The 18,629-nt window shown below is 42.6% G+C and overlaps 1 protein-coding gene across 2 annotated transcripts in view; it reads left to right on the forward strand.

Moving 5' to 3' along the window:
* Window positions 1-18,629, forward strand: part of ARMH3 (armadillo like helical domain containing 3) — a 126,520-nt gene that overhangs the window by 73,449 nt on the left and 34,442 nt on the right. The gene's annotated exons all lie outside the window — the stretch shown is intronic.

Consider the following 18,629-nt stretch of genomic DNA (forward strand, 5'->3'; position numbering starts at 1 on the left):
AAGGCATGATTTTAATTAAGACTTAACAGGATTTTTTCAGCCCCAACCAAAATATAAAACTCTTCGTAAGTTCAGTAGCCTATTGTTTTTCAGCTGAAGATTGAGTTGCTGGGACCTTTTGAGACTTCTTTGATTTAAAAAAAAGAAAATTAAAGACCCTAAGGTTTTTAAATTCGGTTAAGGGGCCAAATCCCTTTACTGAGCATTTGTAGAGCAAGGAATTGAACAGGAACATAAATCAGTTTTTTTCTGTTGCAGGTTACTGTTATAAAGGAAGTTTGTGTTGGATAATTTATCATTCATTCCTTTTTCCTTCTGGCTACTGCAGATCCCAATGCACTGCTCTATAAATAGATGGTTAAAAGGTTCTTTTGCCAAAATCTCTGAAGACAACTCTCAATTTCACTAAATCCAAAGAAAAAAGACTCCTATGAATTTTCAGTGTACAAGTAGATGCATTAGGAAAACAGAAGGATCAGGGTGATCCGATCGCTGCGCTAAGTGCGTCAAATAATGATCTGTTCTTTGTGATGAGCATTTGTCAATGAAGACCAGCCAAGGTGAATTAAAAGAACATTATCTGAAAAACAGGCACTTGTGAAGCCATATATATATTACTGTCATCTGCTGTCCCATGTTGGCCCAGCTGGCCGTATCTGTATGGAGGTGGAGAGGGTTTTCCCTCTCTGAGGAACTAAGGCTTTGTAGCTCCAGCTGGTTCTCCTGCCCAGTGCTGATCTCTCAGGCCGGTTCTGCACCTCCACCTGTGCTGCCTACAACAAGCACCAACACAGTGGAAGCTGAGAAGGGTCTCCTTTGGAGCACACTGCTGACATGACTGAGTGCCAAACTGAATTTGCCTCCTATCCGTTTCTTCCCCTGCCCATGGTACCTCTGACAGGGAAAGCCATCTGTGTTACAGCCTTTTTATCTTAGCTTGGGGAGGGAGGTGAAACAGAGCCATCATGATGCTTGCAGACTGATGTTATGAAGCACTTCAAGCACTGCCTACTACATGCAGACCTAACCCTGCCTGTTCAGGCTCTGAATGAGGCAGGTACAGTTCTGGAAAGGATGGGTGCTGAAGGTGTCTCTAATTCCTGACTTCCTAAGCAAACCTTTCTTCTGTGTTACCAGTTGCTCAGTTGAGAGTTTGCTCAGTGTGGAACGATGCTGCCATAGAACCCTGCTAAGGCCCCATCTGCTAAAGAGCTTGTATTGATTTGTGTCTTCGTTTATAAAAGCCTTCAATTCACCTTCTGTAAATGCCATAAATAATGCAGATGTACTAGATGAAATGTGCTGTAGGAACATCCCAGAAACGATTTTGGTCTGGGTTGAACTGAGATAATCTAATCATGCTTAGGAGCTTCTCAATAGCTGTGAAGCAAAAACTGTATTGTCTTATTCTAGCTTAATGTATTAGCCAATACACAGGGGCAGGAAGATGGGTATTTGGAAGAGGTAATCAACTTTTATAAAAACAAGAGTTTTCAATGTTAAAATGTTACAAAACTTCATCTGAAAGTGTTTGTAGATCATATATATACACATACAGTGGAAGTACAGTAGAGTCCAGTTCTGCGCCTGTGATTTATCTGCATAATCCTCACATTTGTATGCCTCTTTGTCACAAGGACTGCAGTGCTTCAAAGGCTATATGTATATATAACAAATAAATCATTTTACCCACTCATAGCAAACAGCCATTTTGTGCTAGCAACATTGCAGAATGCGTTTTAGTACGCAGAGGACATTGATGAATAATTTGTCCTTTTGAAATTCCATGGGCTTTAGGGCACCAAAATGTATTTCAGGTTGGACTAGGTCCAGATCTGTATGAGAACTCCTTGGCAGTGTTGTAGAAAGTGTATGCGAGTTTGAGAGGTGACCTCATTTTAGAAATTTAATTGGATTTTTGTTCTGTGCAGTTCTGTGTAAAGAAAGCAAAAAGGTGGAGGGATGTGGTATTTGTTAGATTGTTCTGTTGGAAATATTCATCGTATCAAGGCTGATTTTTCTTCAAAATGGTCTGTGGTAATGGCAGCTTGAGTTCTTCTCTGCATTGGAGAGATCAACTTATGGACAGGAGTTCCTGTGGAGGAGAGAGAATGTATTTGTATGCTAATAAATTCATTCTAATCAATGTTTCCCTGGCAGTTACCACAGTTGCAAGATGAAGAATGCCTCTATGTGCTGTTAGCATTGTTAATTGAGAGGAAACGTGCATGCAGCCTATTGTCAGAGCTGACACTTGTCTTCCTGTCACTTTTCTGCACTTGATGGTCCCAAAACTGCTGATGTGATTGAATAGCACGTTGCAGACAACAGAGATAAGACAAGATCAGGACTCACTAATTCTGCTTCAAATTGTTTGGCATCAAGAACTTTGTCTTGGCTAAAGCAGACAAACCATACAAATAGTTGTCTGTTGGCTGAGAGTTTTTAGGAATTTGGGTTTGAATGTCAGCATTCATCACCAAAGGAACACCACGTGCCTAAAGGAACTTGGAGAGCTCTTGAATGTCAGCACAGGGCGAGGCTTCAGAAGTCATTGAGATTGCTGCTGGTCAGACTTGGCTTGACATTGGCTCTCCAAGTATTGTTTGCTGACATGTGTACATTGTACCTCATTTGCACAACAGAAATTTGTGACAGAGAAGTATTTAAGAACCTTTGTGCATCTGTGTTATAGCAGAGATTACTGAAGCTCTAGGGACAGGTGAAACTTGGTGTTGCTTTTGGATTTAGTGGTGGGCATCAATAACAATGCTGGAGATTCTAAGAGTAAGTGATGTAACAAATCCCTTGTCATAGAGCATCCCCAGAAGGATGTTGAGGGTGCCTTTCTCAGGCATGATGAGCATGAAAATAGGGCTACGTGATAAGTTTTTCAGTGATTGGAAAGGACATAAAGAATTTCTGATGGATGCTACAAGTTACTGGAAGACTGGCAGAAGGTTAAATCCTGAAATACATGAGGCAGTGTGATCTGAGTTGCTTTTTAACCTCTCAGGCAATGCATTTGATGAAAAAGCAAGTACCAGTTTGCAAGAAGGGGCTGTATCTTGAAAAGCAGTGACTCAAAAAGCATAGACTGTCAACTTTAGGTCTTTTGTGAAATGTTCAGCTAAAAAGGTTTATTTAACCCTTGAAATATTAGCAGGAGACGGAAAGTGATTTTATGATAGTATATATTTTGCAACTTTTTCTGGTGTCTGTTTCAAAAAGTATATTAAGAAGTTGGAGAAAGGACAGAGAAGTCTCAGTTATGAGAGGCCAGTAAGAAGACTTTCAAGATTTTAACCTCTTTAAAACAAAACCCAAAGTATGCTCTTTAGACTGTTCAAACATCTTTGAGAAGATAAAATACCAAAGCAGAAAACAAATGTAAGGCTAGACACTGAAACCAAATTGAAACTACAAATTAGTACCCAAATTAGAGCCTGTTTCTTATTTTAAAAGTAAGATTTTACTAAATGAGTTTTGCTCAGTCTTCCATGTTTAGTTACAGAATTAATGGACAGAACCAGTAAATCATGCCGGGAATTGGAAGGGTTAAGTTTGCTGATTATTCAGCAAAGTCTTTTTCTTTTTTTTTTTTTTTTAATGTGCATACATCTAGAGTAAGCTTTAGTGTAGTGTTGGTGTTCTTAGATGATCTGATCTTGAGAATGCTGGCGTCTTTAGGTCAGGATGTCAAGACAGGACAAGAGGACCCACTTATCAGCTTCAGGATCTGCAGCCTGGCACTCAGGCCTCCATCTCCATGCATCCAGACACTCTGATTTGAACACGACTGGCAATTCTTATAGCAATGCTTTATGTGTAAAGATAGGACAGGAACTGAATCTTAATGATGCCCAACCATCAGGGGAAAGTCAACTGTGCCAAACTGTGCCGCAGTGAATTGTGGTGAATCCCAACTCCTGTTAGAGCTGGAAGTGAACTCGATCTTTAGCAGCTGTCTGACTGTAATTTTTCTGGAATGGTTGAAAACACTTAAAAGTGATGATTTGATTGATAATATGTTAAAAACCATTTAAGAAAACAGGAAAGGCAGTCAATACTTGATGCAGATCTATTGCTGTGTCATGAAGAGCTGGTCTGAGGGAGAATCTAAAAAAGCCCCGGACAGCCTGTTTTGGAGCTTTCATTAGCTGCCCCAGCGTGTAACTGCAGAGAATCTGCAAGGTCTACTGGTCTGTCTTTTCATGCCATCTCCTAATTCTGCTTGCTGAATAATGGCAGAGGTGTTTTGGGGCACTAAGTCATTATGGTTTGTTGACACTCAGGTTTGCCATTGCAGTTCAGGAGGTTGAGCACTCTGCTTACTCTTGCTCTCCTGTGCCACCTGCATTGAAGCAGGTTCTTTGTTTCTCTGCTGTCTCTCCCTGTTCATCACTATGCAGAATGAAACCTTAGAAGTCACCTGAATATTAATTTTTCAGGCTTTCTGAGAATTGTGGGAAGTAGAGGTCGGGGAAAGTATATTGGCTCCTATTAACACAGAATGGTGAACATGCTGAGCAATGAACAGGCATCCCAGCCCAGGATAATACTCCCCAAACTTGATCCTGCTGCCAGCACCTCTGTCCTCCTGCCAGGGGCCTTGAAGTGACTTGTACAGAGCAGTTGTACGTCTCCTCCAAATGTGGGATGTTGTATCTGAAGGCTTGGAGATGCATAGATCTTGAGATGAGCTTCCTGCTCCATGGCAAGAGGAGCCCTGCCAGAAACAGGAGGCAAACCATTAGTCCTGATGGGTCTGTTGTGTGTGTATGTGTACTGTGTGAGGAAATACTCTGTGCTGGACCCAGTGAGTTTATTTTAGAGATAGCTTGGAAAGAACTTGGATGTAATCATTTTCCAGTGGAAGGCTGAAATCAAAACATTTTTCAATATTTGCCAGTTCTTATTTTGAAATATCATTACCTCATTTTCTTTAGTAGCTGGATGCTTTCAACATGTAAGTTTGTAATGATTTTTATCACAAACCTTGTATCTCAAAGTTGAACGGAAATCTTGAATTTTCTCCAGAAAAAGTTTTCGATCAACTCAAATTAAGAACAAATACGGGGGGGGGGGGGAAAGACTTCTAAATTTTGGTCAATTTCTTGTTATCACTGTGTGACTTGTCTGTGAATCCAAATACACTTCTACCCTTTAGATAGTGTTCAGGTTTTTGTTTCATTTGTTTGGGGTTTTATCCTTTTTCACTTTTCACATTTTATTTTTTTTCTAGAAAGAGGTTTATGCAGTTTTAGCTTTCTCAAATAAGTATGCTGCCAAGCCTTGGCTCTTGCAAACTGGTTAGTGCTGGTGCTCATTAGCATCAAATGCCACAGTCTGAATCATTTTTGTTGTGTTGCTTAGGTAGCACGTGTTGGCTATTGTATTAGATTTGAGTGGCAAGTGTTTGGTAGTGGAGGTCTACAGGGGTGGCTTCTGTGAGAAGCTGCCAGAAGCTTCTCCTGTGTCCAATGGAGCCAATGCCAGCCAGCTCCAAGACAGATCTGCTGCTGGCCAAGGTTGAGCCCATCAGTGACAGTGGTAGCCTCTGAGATAACTTATTTAAGAAGGGAAAAAGTTGCTACACAACACCATCAGCAGCTGGAGAGAGAAGAGAGAATGTGTGAGAGGAACAACTCTGCAGACACCCGAGCCAGAGGGGAAGGAGGTGCTCCAGGAGCCAGAGCAGAGATTCCCCTGCAGCCCATGAAGAGGCAGGCTGTGCTCCTTTAGCCTATGGAAGTCCACAGTGGAGCAGAGATCCACCTGCAGCCCATGGAAGACCCAACACCAGAGCAGGTGGAACCCCAAGGAAGGCTGTGACCCCATGGGAAGCCTGCTGTGAAGCAGATTCCTGGCAGTACATATAGCCCCATGGAGAGAGTAGCCCATGCTGGAGAAGGTTTGCTGGCAGGAATCATGACCCTGTGGAAGGGACCCAAAGTGGAGCAGTCTGTTCCTGAAGGACTGAACCCTGTGGAAGGGAGCCATAGTGGTGCAGTTTGTGAAGAATTGCAGCCCATAGGAAGGACTCATGTTGGAGAAGTTTGAACTGTCTCTCATGGGAGGGACCCCATGCTGGAGCAGGGGAAGAGTATGAGGAGTCTCAGTACCATTCTCTAATTTGATTAGTAATGAATTAAACTAATTCCCCCAAGTTGAGCCTGTTTTGCCAATGTTGGTAACTGTTGAGTGATCTCTCCCTGTCCTTATCTCAACCCACAAGCCTTTGATTATGTTTTCTCTTCCCTGTCCAGCTGAGAAGGGGGATGATAGAGCAGTTTTGGTGGGCACCTTGCAATCAGCCAGGGATAACCCACCCAAGCAGTTAAAGCAGCAATTAATCCCTTTGATACTGAATGGGTTCCTTAATCATCTGACCTATTACTTAATATAATAATCAAAGTTCTGTAATGACTTGCATGATTTAATTCCTTTAGGAGTCTTGCAACAGATGAGGAAATTTTACCATGCAAGCTAACTTACACAGTGCTGGAGAGCTGCTGGCAAAGAATGCTTTTTAAATGCACTCAGGAAAACGATGTCTTAAGCAAGAGCACTGTGGGTGAAGGGAAAACAGGATTTGGTAAGTGAACAGTGAGCAGCCTGATTGCTTTCTGTTGCACTGACACGTTTTTTGCTGCAAGTTTGAGTAGTGTTTTTGGAGCAAGATTTTTACACTGTTTTACCAGGCAGTAAATACTGTATCAGTCAGACTAGAGCTGTGTTGGATCTGGGTTAAGTTGTCAGAAAGTTCTAAGTGTGTGCCTATCAATAGTAAGTAATTATGCATATGCTCAGAAGGAATGCTAGCCAAGGGAAAAGAAACCACGCAATTTTTTTTTTTACTCTTTAAATGTGGTGGAATCAGCACTATCACAGAAACATGCAGTAACCACTGACAGTTTAAAACTTTGCAATAGTGACCTGTATATATGGTGAATACCTTTTTTATAAGATATGCCTGTTCCTCTGTGCTTAAGTTGGGCAGCTTTCCCTTTGTAGCTTATGGCAGCACACTTATCTCAAATGTTTCTTAGTGCTGAGCTGATATTGCTCATGCCGGTTCACAAGCAACACCAGGAAAAAGATCCTGACCCCTTGTGTGTGGACAGCAGAGTGGTGAGGTGGTGCAGGAGTAGAAATCAACCTGCTACAGTGAGTGGACCAGGAAAGAAGTATTGCCTTCAGTCTTTGAATGGAAGAGCTAGAAAGAACTGAGGAAAAATCAAATAGCTGAATACATGTGCAATTTTTGCCAATGCAAAATGACAAGTCAAGATTTTAACAACCTTTTAATGCTTAGATTGTTTTGGTGTTCAGTAGAGCAATTCTGAATGAAATACTGCTTAGAGAAATGAATGCAACCAAGTGTGGTGACTGCCTTTTTGATATTAAATTATTTTGCAAATAACTACAACACATTTGTCTCTTTTCCTCAAGTTTGCTTTTTTCCTGTATTTTTATTTGATTATGGGTAACATTTATTAATGTGACCACAGTTGTGGTTGCTTAATTGGGAAGTTGTGTGGTCTCCCCCATCTGCTGAGTGTCTACAAACCTTGTCAACAACAACTGAATATGGTTGCTTTGTGTTTCAAAAAGAAAAGGAAGGGAGGGAAAAAAACAGAGTCTTGTGTTGCACAACTCAGGGGCTGGCCCAAGGTCTGAAATGTTGAATTATAACTGTTGGTGTAAGAATTGTGCAGTTTAAGCTTTGCAAAGAAACTAGCTTGAGCTGTCTAAAGCTACTGCCCTGTTTAGAACTGGTGTATGTCTCTGATGTGTAGTTGTGTATTAGCTGTTAAAAGGAAAAAGCAGAGGCAAACTTTTAGCTCTCTTTCCACAGAGAAAAGTGTGGGCTTCTTCTTTATTGCTTGCAGATCCTCTGCTGCCTGTGTTGTATTACATGTAACTGATTAAAAAACATGGCTTTTTTTGCATTATGTTTTAAGAGCCTTGAAAAACACTTCAAAAGCTTCTAAAGCATGAAAGACATATCAGTAGCAGAACACTGTAGGAGTTGGGCTTTTTGTTTGACTTGATAGGTAGGAAAATATCAGCAGTTGACTTTGAAATGTTTGGTGCAGTGCTGTTTCTAATACTGGAGAACCATACTTCACTTTTGAAATAGAAAATACACTTTACTGGCCTTGCTTTCACTGACACCATGCAAAGAACAGAGCAGAAAAAAGTGTATGTCTAAATTACAAAACCAAACCTTTGAGGGAGAGGTGAGTGTGGGCTTGTATGTCAGGGATGATGGGTGGGTGAGAGGGGAATGTGGGTATTTGAAAAGAAAATAAATTTCTCCTCTTCCATGGCATGAGAAAGTCTGTTCCCAGAGATTTGCACTTCAGTGGCCGGTTCAGCTGAACGGGTTTTGTCAACATCTGCCTGAAATTTGGGGCAGGATAAGGATGTGCAAAATAAAAGCAAAACTCAAAAAACCCCAACACCATTGAAGGGATTCTGGAAGCCCTCAGTGAGGCAGATGATTGAAAAAAGTTGCCACTTGTCAGTTGGGCTGTGATGAGTTGACCCCAATCCTCCTTCTGTCTGGTGAACTGTGAGTGTACGGGCACGGGCCAGCTTATGTATGGCATTTTACTCTGCAGTCACAATGCATTTACTCTGTGCTTGTTGTGGGTAGCTCAGCTGATAACTTGATCAACTTCAGTAAATCACTTCCTTCTCATCATTGCCCCTTAGATCATAAGAGCAGAGATCCCAGTAGAGTAGATGTTTGTGAGATGTGCAGATATCGGGACGGAGGGAGCTTGGCTTTCAGGGAGACAGGTCAGATTAAGGGAGTTAAATGGGGAAGATGGGTACACATGAAATACAGCAAAGGAGATGAGATGAAGCTCTCCACTGGTCCATAAACCAGGCACCCTGTCTCAGGAAAACAGAATCTTAATCAACTACAGATCCTCCTGCATTTCAGGTGTGAAATAAATATCATGAAAAAGAACCATTCATTCAGCTGCAATGCTGTTTGGCTCTACCTCTCCTTGGCATTGAAAACCAACTTCACCTTGTCCCAAGTGATGTGTGATGACATCTGAATTGAGGATGCGGTATTCACTCAGGGTATGTGGGGGTATCATCAGAGTCCATGCTTCAGTCTTGGTCCTGGGTTTTGGAAGGAGCTGACTTCCATGAGGCATTTTTCAGCAAATGTGATTCTCATTTGCACCTGTCTGACAAGAAAATATTGTGAGGTTTGCAGCATCTTGTATTTTCAGAGGACTGGACTGTAAGTAATGGGCTTTGGTCAGTATGGTAGCTGGTAGTGTCTGAACGGTTGATATTGTGAACTCTTTCAGATTTATGTGGCTGTGCAATTGAACCATAGCTGAATATTGGTGTAAGTTAATTAAATATCATTGTGGGACTCGTCTTAATTTCCTTTGCAAAGTAAGTTTAACTATAGCTGATTCTTGCTTAGACAGTTTTCCTTCCCCCCTCTCTCTGTGACATTTAATATCCAGCTGCTTCATGACTAGATTGCATTATTCTAATCCTTTACTCACTCAGTACAGACAAATGCTGATGCTTCAGTGCCTTCCTTTCCCTCTGGGACTTCTGTTTGTGGTACAGGGTTTACTGTGGGTTGGTAGAATAAGGTTGTGTTACATGACCTAAAGAGAGAGGTTTCTATCGTGCTGCCACAGTCTACAAACAGGGTGTTCAGGGCCTCATGCAACACCTGCCAACTCACACCTGACAAAATGAGGTAGTGAGAGTCATTTCCAGTGCACTCTGGATAATATGGGGTTGATGGCAAGTTTTCACTAAGTTAATTAGACTAACAGCCTACTCATTGCCTTTCTCAGAGAGATTTAAAAGGTCCCGGGGGGATGGTTTATAAACTTTTCAAGTTTCACTCTTAGCTTGATATGTTTGGAAGCTGGTGTGCACAGTCTGTATGGTGTTCTGCACTAGATGTGGCATCCAGTAACCTCGGCTTTCTGCTTTCCTTAAACATCCTGTGATTAAATACTAATGAAGATACTAAAAGTAATTTAAAATACTTCTGGTTTTGATCCTCTTTGAGGTTTTGCAGTGTGTCTTGTGTTTCAGGAAGCTTGGATAGCAGCCTGTAATGTGAATTATTAGTGAAGGGTAGATGCTGACCCACTTATAGCACTTGCAGAGAATAAATATTTCAAAAATTCCTTATTTCAGGGAGGGTGGTCATACAAACCTATATGGTAGACCACTGTCAAATGCACTTTCCCCCCTTCTTTTTCCCTTCTTAATTTTTTTTTTTCCCTCACCTTCTGGATTAGTTGTTTCTTCATACATTGCTGTTTGTTTTAGAGAGCAGGTTGCCTTGTACATGGGAGTTAAAAGCAGTTGTAGTGAAGGGCTGTATAGACAGTGTTCTATAACCCATTTCACTGCTCTAAATCACCTGGCTACTAGAGAATATTGTGTGTTTGCATCACAGGGTGCTTAGATACTAAAAGAACTGTAGCCTATCTGGCCCCTGTGTTTTCTGCTTGTTCGATACATCTGAAGAACTTTGGACAAAGGAATGTATATGAGGTAAGAAGACTGGGAAATATGTGCTGCAGAAAAGGTTGGTAAGGCTCTGAAAAAGATACTTTCATATTAATATTATTTGTTATGGCTCTGTGCAGATATTGAGCTAGGACCACAACCCTAGGGCAGTACTTACTAAAAGTATATATTAAGGAACTTTCCAAGAAAGGCTTCTCATTCTAAAAGTTGTCTGAATCAAAACTGGTCATGTGGCTGCGGAAGAAGCGTAGACATCGTGCCTAAAATCTCATATGCTGGTATATCGTGATCAGCACTCACATCTTGAACATGCTAGACTGGGTTGCAGGTTTTGATGCCTGACAGCCCAAGCCCAGAGGGCAGACTTCCTATCCGTGGTGTTTCTGTATTCTGTCACACAGCACCAGCTCTGTTTGTAGTTAGAGGTGAGCAGGTGTAGTTAACTGCTGCTCTCTGGAATCGAGGTGTAATGGAGGACTGGCTTTTTAATGTTTTTACTTTGGTAAAAGTAAACTCTTGCCACACTCTCACCAGTACTAACTGGCTGTTTCAGAGCAATGAAATGTGCCATAAAATGTCATTTGATGTCTCATAAATTACATGTTTGAGATGAGAAATGTATTTGTTATCAAGTGATAGGTTTGTTGTACAACAGTCAATTACAGATTGGCAGAAGAGCTGAAACATAGATTAGGCTGGAGCCCTGTGCTTCAATAAATATTTTCACTCCCAATGCCTAGGCAATAATTTCTACTTTGTCACTCATATCAGTTAAATTATCAGTGCCACTGGGACTTAAGAATTTTGATGCCTACTTATTGAGAAAAGGGAGCAGAAATAGATCTAGTTTAGTTTCCAGTGATGCACTGGCTGCATGAAAATAGGTGAGTGGACAAATAGCCTGAGTTGTAGCCTCCAGTGAGGTGGTTGTACAGCTGTCCCAAAAGAGTTAACTGCTCACCCAGGAGGATTTCCCTAGTTAAGAAGCCAAATAGAAGTTGTCTAAGTGTGAGGATGGAGGTATTTGGTTTGCTTGACTTAAATGCGTGGACATAATCCGTACGAAAAGAAAATCAGCATATCCTGCAAGCTGTCATGATACCAGATTAGTATCCAGCAAATAGCAAGGTGGCAAGATGCACTGCAAAGCTTCGTGGTGGTTCAGAAAGCTCATCCTCCTCCTCTGCCCTTGCAGAGGGGGGCTTGGTAAGACCATGCCGAGAATTGCGAGAAGCTCAGTTGCTGTCTGTGCACTCTTTTGTCCCCTCCTTATTAAATAAATAGACCATGTATCTCCCTCTGCCGTGAGCCTGTCAGCCCGATCAATAGGTTTCAGTATGGCAGAATTGAACGGGTGTAGCGGGTGAATTTGTTCTGTGAAATTGCTGCAGTGCTGACTCGGATATTTTCTGTGAGCTGTAAAAGCAAGTGCTTTTGACTAAAATATCCTTTTGTCTTGGATTCTTCCCTGCAGTTTATTATTGTGTCTGGAAGATGCCTCCCGCTGTGAGTTGTGGACTTTCAGCTTAATGTCAGTACTCATTAAATCGTAGGAGCAGAAGAAATTTAACAGACTGGAGTTAAACCACAATAGAAGAAAGAATTTAGTGCACCATTTCAGGGAGTTTGCTTGCTTTTAATTGATGCACAGAGCTTAGGTATGGTAGGGATATATACTTTGTAGCAAAGCTACCTGGACGTGTGTTAAAATAACCTAAACTCTCTCACCTCCTGCCAGGCGGGGCTGTACATATGGAGTAACTCAATCTAATTGTTGCAGGCATGGAACAGATGGGGTTTTATTGTCTGGAGTGCTGGGAGTGCCTATGAGAGCCATGTCAGCAGGTTCCTTGCCCCAAGCAGCACTTGCTGAGACACAGCATGCTGCAGGAAGGCTGGCTTGTGGCAGGAAGTTTTGCACAGGCCTCCAGCAACCATGATTGTGATGGCATGTACAAGGGAAGAGGACAGGGGATTTGTGTTCATTTGAGTCTCTGTATTATGTATAATTTACTTGCTACCTTGTGCTTGAGCATTTTCCAACATACTACATAGTAAAACACTCTGATCTCTTATCACCTTGTTGAGTTAAAACACTTTGTGGAGGTGATGGCTCTTATTTTGATTTCATAGAGGGAGAAGCTAAGGTGTGTGAGAGGAAGAGCGAACTGCTGTAGCAAATCAGGGAGAAATTGGTCACTTATTGATTCCCATTCCTGAACAGTAACCACTTTATCTCAGGTCTCCTTTTTGTAGTAAAGCAGCTTTATGGAGTGTGATGAAAGACAGCTATGCCCTTTCCTGCTTGTCTGTTCTTAGCCTTCATCATGGTACTACAAGTTTAGTGCGTGCTGAAGTATTTGTCCATCTCAGATAGTGTCAGTTTTTATTGAAGAGGGAAAGTGAACTTGGCTGCCTTTGCTGTGCGTTTGGCTTTATTCAGTGAAAGCTGAGATGCATTCACTGATGCCTGTGCACTGTGCTGGCATGAGCAGATGACAGCATGAATGTCTGTAGTAAGTATAAAGTCACCCTTGATTTCCTGTGAAGGGGTAAATACCAGCCAGGTTTTGCTGCTTCTCTGTTCTGCTGTAACAGGATGTAGGAAGAAGTGAACTTGTGGTGCTGCTTTTATTGTACAAGAAATGTTTGAGTATCCATAAGAATGTTTTATGCCAGGCACTGCGTACTGGACCTGTGAAGTAGGTGCAAAGGCCAGGTTCATGCAGAGAATGATGGCTCAGCATTACCATCTCTACAACAAACTTTGCAGCTTTTCTGTTCTTTCCTTAGCCTACTTTCAGCATCTCCACAGTGCTTCATTTCACTGCTCAGGACAAGAGGACAGTGTTGTCTTATGGGACTCTGGAAATGTAGCTGCTGTCAGGCAAGAGTGGGTATTAGACAGCTCATCTGCAATAACTTGATGGGGAGAGTCTGGAGGTCAGAGAAAACGTGCTGAAGAAGTGCTGCCTGCCTAAGCATAGTGATTTTGCTTTCCCTGCACATTGGACCCAGACCAGCTTATTGTGAGGTTAAGGAGGGCAAGGTGCATTCCTTACCACAGTAGATACACCTGGGCTGAAAGATGCTAGGAATTAAGGGATGGGTATCTTCATGTTGCTGGTGCATTTCTCACATCTGATATTACAATTATTGGCAAATTAAATCGAGGAATTACTTAAATCTTTCCGTTCATGACATATCGATTTTCACAGGAACCCTTCCCTGTCAGCAGACTCTGAGTCTTCAAAATTTCTTTTACTCTGGGCCTCTCTGCAGGGTAGCACTTGTTTCTGTTTATCAAGGAGGAACTCTAGGCAGTTTTTAAAGACTATAAAACCAAGTTTTTAAATGTTACTGTCTGCAGAGCTACTACAACCACTGCAGAAGCAAGCCCTGTTGCAGGGAACACAGTGAGGGGAGCAGAATACAACTGACGTGGAGGTATTCCTTCTCTCACCTTAGCTCTAGGTGAGAGCCACAGTGGGATGTACCCATTTGGGGAATAAAAAACACTAACAGGGCCCGAATGGATATTCTTCTGCTTCTCACCTTCCAGTGTATGTGCATTTGAGGGACAAAGGGCTAGTAACAGTCACTTCAGGATTGGCCAGTTGTTGCAACCTCAAGAACAGCCAAAGTAGAAACTTTCCAGCAGTCACAGCTTTGCAGTTTGTAGAGGACAGACTGCCCTGGGATCGATTTGCTGTTTCTCTGGTCTTCTCTGTTCTGCAGTTTTTCACCTCTGTTTTTCTTGATCCTGTCTGCCCTTCTTTCTCCTTTTCCCTTTCTGTCTACTTCCTTCAGTATTCCTTATCAGTGTTTTTTTCTATCCGTGGTTTATCTCTAACTGAAGTTTTTCATGATGCTTAGTAAGTAGCAGCACTGTTATGTTCTCTGTTGTTGATGCACTTTTCTGTGCTTTCCCTGTTCTCTTGCATTTGAGATCCTTAGCCCCTGGGACAGAAGCTTTGCACCCTTCTTGATTGATACAATACCTGTTACAGTGGGACCCACTTTTACTGTCTAATAACACGATTAATAGAGCTTGTACAAATAAATGATTCATTGGCACTTTTAGGTTCTTAAATCAGGGTGACACACTTTTTTCCTGCAATCATTCCTTTCTTCATAAAGAATTAAATGAATGTAATAAATATGCAATAAATGCAAACTTACATAAAGGTTGTTCATCCTGGGGAATATGCAGGTTCATTTCTATGTGTGTCCACATGGCTTCTGGCATCATGGTGTCTAGGCAGAAATTAGCTCTGTTGGTTAGAGCATGGTGGTAGTAACACCAAGATTGTGGGTTTAATCCCTGCATGGGCCATTCACTTAAGATTTTGACTCAATGATCCTGATAGATCCCTTCCCACTCAGAATATTCTGTGATAATACTCATAAGAATAGGTAGCTTGCTTTCTGAAGAGCTGAGTGAAGAAGTAATGTGAGATGTGTGTTTTTCAGAGACCACTGGTATGGCTGGTGTGTATTTACTAGGAGATCAACATCTCTCACTATGAGACTGAGGAATAAAGAATGTGGAGATGGCCTGTGATATCCTTAGAGGACGAAGCATTAACCTCAAAAAGAGAGATTTGAGGAGCCAATTTTTTAGTTCCTGAACCTTCTGCCTATTCAGCAGAATCCTTTCTTTGTCCAGTGACAGTCTCCTCTTGCCAGTTCACTGCTGAACTGTGGGTCTGCCAGAGAAGGCAGTGTTGCTGAAGTGACATGTCTCCAGACATCTCTCAGTCCCTGGAGAATTGTGTCCCAAAAGTGCTCTGAAATTTATATGACAAATGACAGCCAGCCCCACCGAGGGACTTGGCAGTGTGGAAATGTCTAAATGCACACACTATGGAAGGCTGAGGAAGGTGAGGAACTGCAGCGTTTAGTCTTTCAGTTGACACTTCACCACTTCCTTGCTTTACAAATGCATTGAAGATGCTCATGCTTCATGAATACCAAACACAAGGGTTTTATTCCCCCTCCATGATCGATATGAAGATCTCTGTAGAGAACAGTACATCACAAATCTTTTCTAAGCACTTTAACTGTTCTCTTCCCCCTCCCCAAAGATACTGGCCAATGAGGCAATCACAGTGTAAAGAGAAACCATTGCCAAGGCTCAGCTGTTACGTGCAGGTGTGTGAACAAATGGTGGCAAAAATGCTGGCCTGTTGTCCATAGCGGGGAGACTGTGCTTAAAAGTGCTGGTCTGCTGTTGTCTCCAGGATCAAGTGCCAGTGAAGTGTCACCTTTGGTAAGGGAAATTCTGGCTGTTACTCAGTTGAGTAGCCCAGGAGGCCAGTTGCCTAAAAGTATGCCTCAGGGACAAGATAGATTTTGAGAGATGGAAGAATAGCAGAGGCATATCAGAGCAGATGATGCAGAAAGGCACCGCTATTGCACAGCGGGTTGGACTGAGTAGCAGTGGAATTTTTCGTAGCAGATGTGTGAGGAAGAGCTGTACCACGTGCAAAGCCTGGCCTTGGTGGGTATGCTGGACAGTAAGAACCTGGCTACACAGAGCCAGGGTTGAATCCAGCCTCTTCATGCTCCTCTGCCCCACGCTGCCTGAGAGTTCAGGAAAACAGCTCTGCAGAAGATGAGGTTGGGAAGGAATTCTTTGCAGTTAAAACAAATTAAACAGCAAACTTCTTCCTCTAGTAACTGAGGAGCTCTCTGTTCACCTTTAGTGAAATGAGGAAGGAGACTTGAATTCTTTCCCTTCCTTAATGTCTGTCAATTCTTACTGCAGTGGCAGCTGGTTGGTGGTTTTGCTTTCTCTGGGTGAATCCCAGCTGTGATTGCAGGTGCCGCTCCACTAGCTCAGATCCAAGCAGGGACTTGTGAGCAGGCGGCCCATGTTGAAATGCTTCACAGCAGTGGGTACAAATGAATGCTAAATCTGTTCCCTGGTAAATGTTGGAACCGTGTGAGTGCACTGAACCCCTCTGAGCTGCCAAACCTTCTGTCAAGCCAGAACTTAAGTTGTTGTAAGTCTGTGCTCCCTTTTCTTTCAATAACTTGTAGTGTGTCCTGCAGGATTATAAGTATGACTCCAGCCAGGCATGAAACATGCAACTTGAAAGCCACAGTGTTGGAGAGGCTGGGTAATGGAGAGTGTGATCGTGACTCACAGGAGCTGCTTCTCTGATTGGATTGCAATGGGAAGAGTCTGGGCCTGTCTTTATCTGCCTGCTTGTCCTTCTCAGAGGGAAGTGTGTTATGGGAAGCCTGATAGATGCCCTGCTGAATTTGTTTTATGGATGTAACTGTCAAGGTTGGTGACACTGCAGAAGCCTCTCTGTGCTAAGTGTGTACTGATGCTTCAGGAGAAGCTGCTGGAGTGACCCTGTGCAAGGACTGCACCTGGTGTGTTGGAAAGGTGTGTGGCTGGGAATGTTTAGTTAATCTAGGGTGACCAACAGGTCGAGGAAGGTGATTCTGCCCCTCTGCTCCACTCTCGTGAGGCCCCACCTGGAATATTGTGTCCAGCCTGGGGTCCTCAGCACAAGAAAGACATGGACTTATTGGAGCAAGTGCAGGGGAAGCCATGAAAGTGATCAGAGGGATGAACACTTCTCTGAAGACAGATTGGGAGAGTTGGAGTCATTTAACTGAACAGTAGGCTCTGGGGAGACCTTAGTGTAGCCTTTCAGTACTTAAAGGGGACTTATAAGAAAGCTGAGGGAAAACTTTTTAGCCGTTTGTTGTGACAGGACAAGGGATGATGGTTTTTAACTAACAGGGTTTATTTAAATTATATATATGAGGAAGAAATTTTAAACAATGAGGGTGGTGAGGCATTGCAATAGATTGACTAGAGAGGTGGTGGATGCACCATCTCTGGAGACATTGAAGGTCGGGTTGGACAGGGCCCTGATCAGTCTGATCTTGTTGAAGATGTCTCTACTTGTTGCAGGGGGGTTGGACTAGGTGACCTTTAAAGGTCCCTCTACAACTTAAACCATGCTATAGTATGTCTACAATCTGCAAATTCTGTTTTGGGGGATGGGAGTTTAGTTTGTTGGTTTTTTTTGGTTTTTTTTTTTTTTTGCTCCCACTCCCTGCCCCTTCCACACTGTTTTTCTTTATCTGTGTACTTAAAGGAGTAAGGATGCTTCCAGGCAGGTTTTCTATCCGTGGGCTCTGATTGGCACCTCTGAATACCACTTATTCCTAGACTGGTGCCTAAGCTCTTAGCTGTGATGAGGTCTGGAGACAGCAGCTGAAAGCCCTTCTGCAGGGGGAGGTATGGGGAGGAGGGAATCCATTAGAGTATAAAAGAGAGAGCTGGAGTGAATTTTCATGCTGATGAATATGAGTGGAAGCCCTGACTGCTGCCGCAGTGTAATCTGTCTGAGCAAGTGTTCTCCAGGCACAGTCAGCACACATCTGTGCCGAGCACTGACATGGCCTGTTCCCATGATGAGCATTTACCTCAGCAGTGGGTCTCATGAGTAATATCCCAACTAGAGCAGTTGCAAACTCTATCCCAGGGAGTCTTTTCTGTCTTGCCATTTGTCTGCTCAGCTGCACCTGATGAGCAGAGGGGAGGCTGAGGATATAACCACCAAACTGCAGCTGGATTTTTTCCCCAATTGTTATTTTATTTTCAGTTTTAGATTTCTTACGTCTGCCTCTAGATCTACCTAGAAGGGAAGAGGAGTATGTTGGTGCAGGTACTGAGAGAAATGAGGCAGAGAAGCAGAAGTGACCAGCATTTGCTACTGTGTTTGGGATACTGACATAAGTTATCTCTAACAATCTAAACTGGGGCTGAGCACTAAAGTCATTACAGTAAGAAGTCAAAGTGTAGTGGCTTTAGTGATGGATGACTCCAAGTAAGAGCCAGCTACAGCATTTTAAACTTAGTGGAAATCCAAAGCAATAAACCATCGGCTTCATCATATCAGGCAACAAAGTTCCACAGAGCAAAATGTCAAGCAATACTGATTTTGGAAGGGATGAGGAGCTGCAGTTCCTGAGCTGGATGGGGCAGTGATAGCCATGTTTCCCGTGTTCCAGTGGAGAGACAGCACAATTTGCATCCTGTTCCCAGCAAGGCAGCA

This window comes from Manacus vitellinus, unplaced genomic scaffold (assembly GCF_001715985.3).
Source record: "Manacus vitellinus isolate BGI_N305 unplaced genomic scaffold, ASM171598v3 scaffold_15_pilon, whole genome shotgun sequence".
In the NCBI taxonomy this organism is placed as follows: Eukaryota; Metazoa; Chordata; class Aves; order Passeriformes; family Pipridae; genus Manacus; species Manacus vitellinus.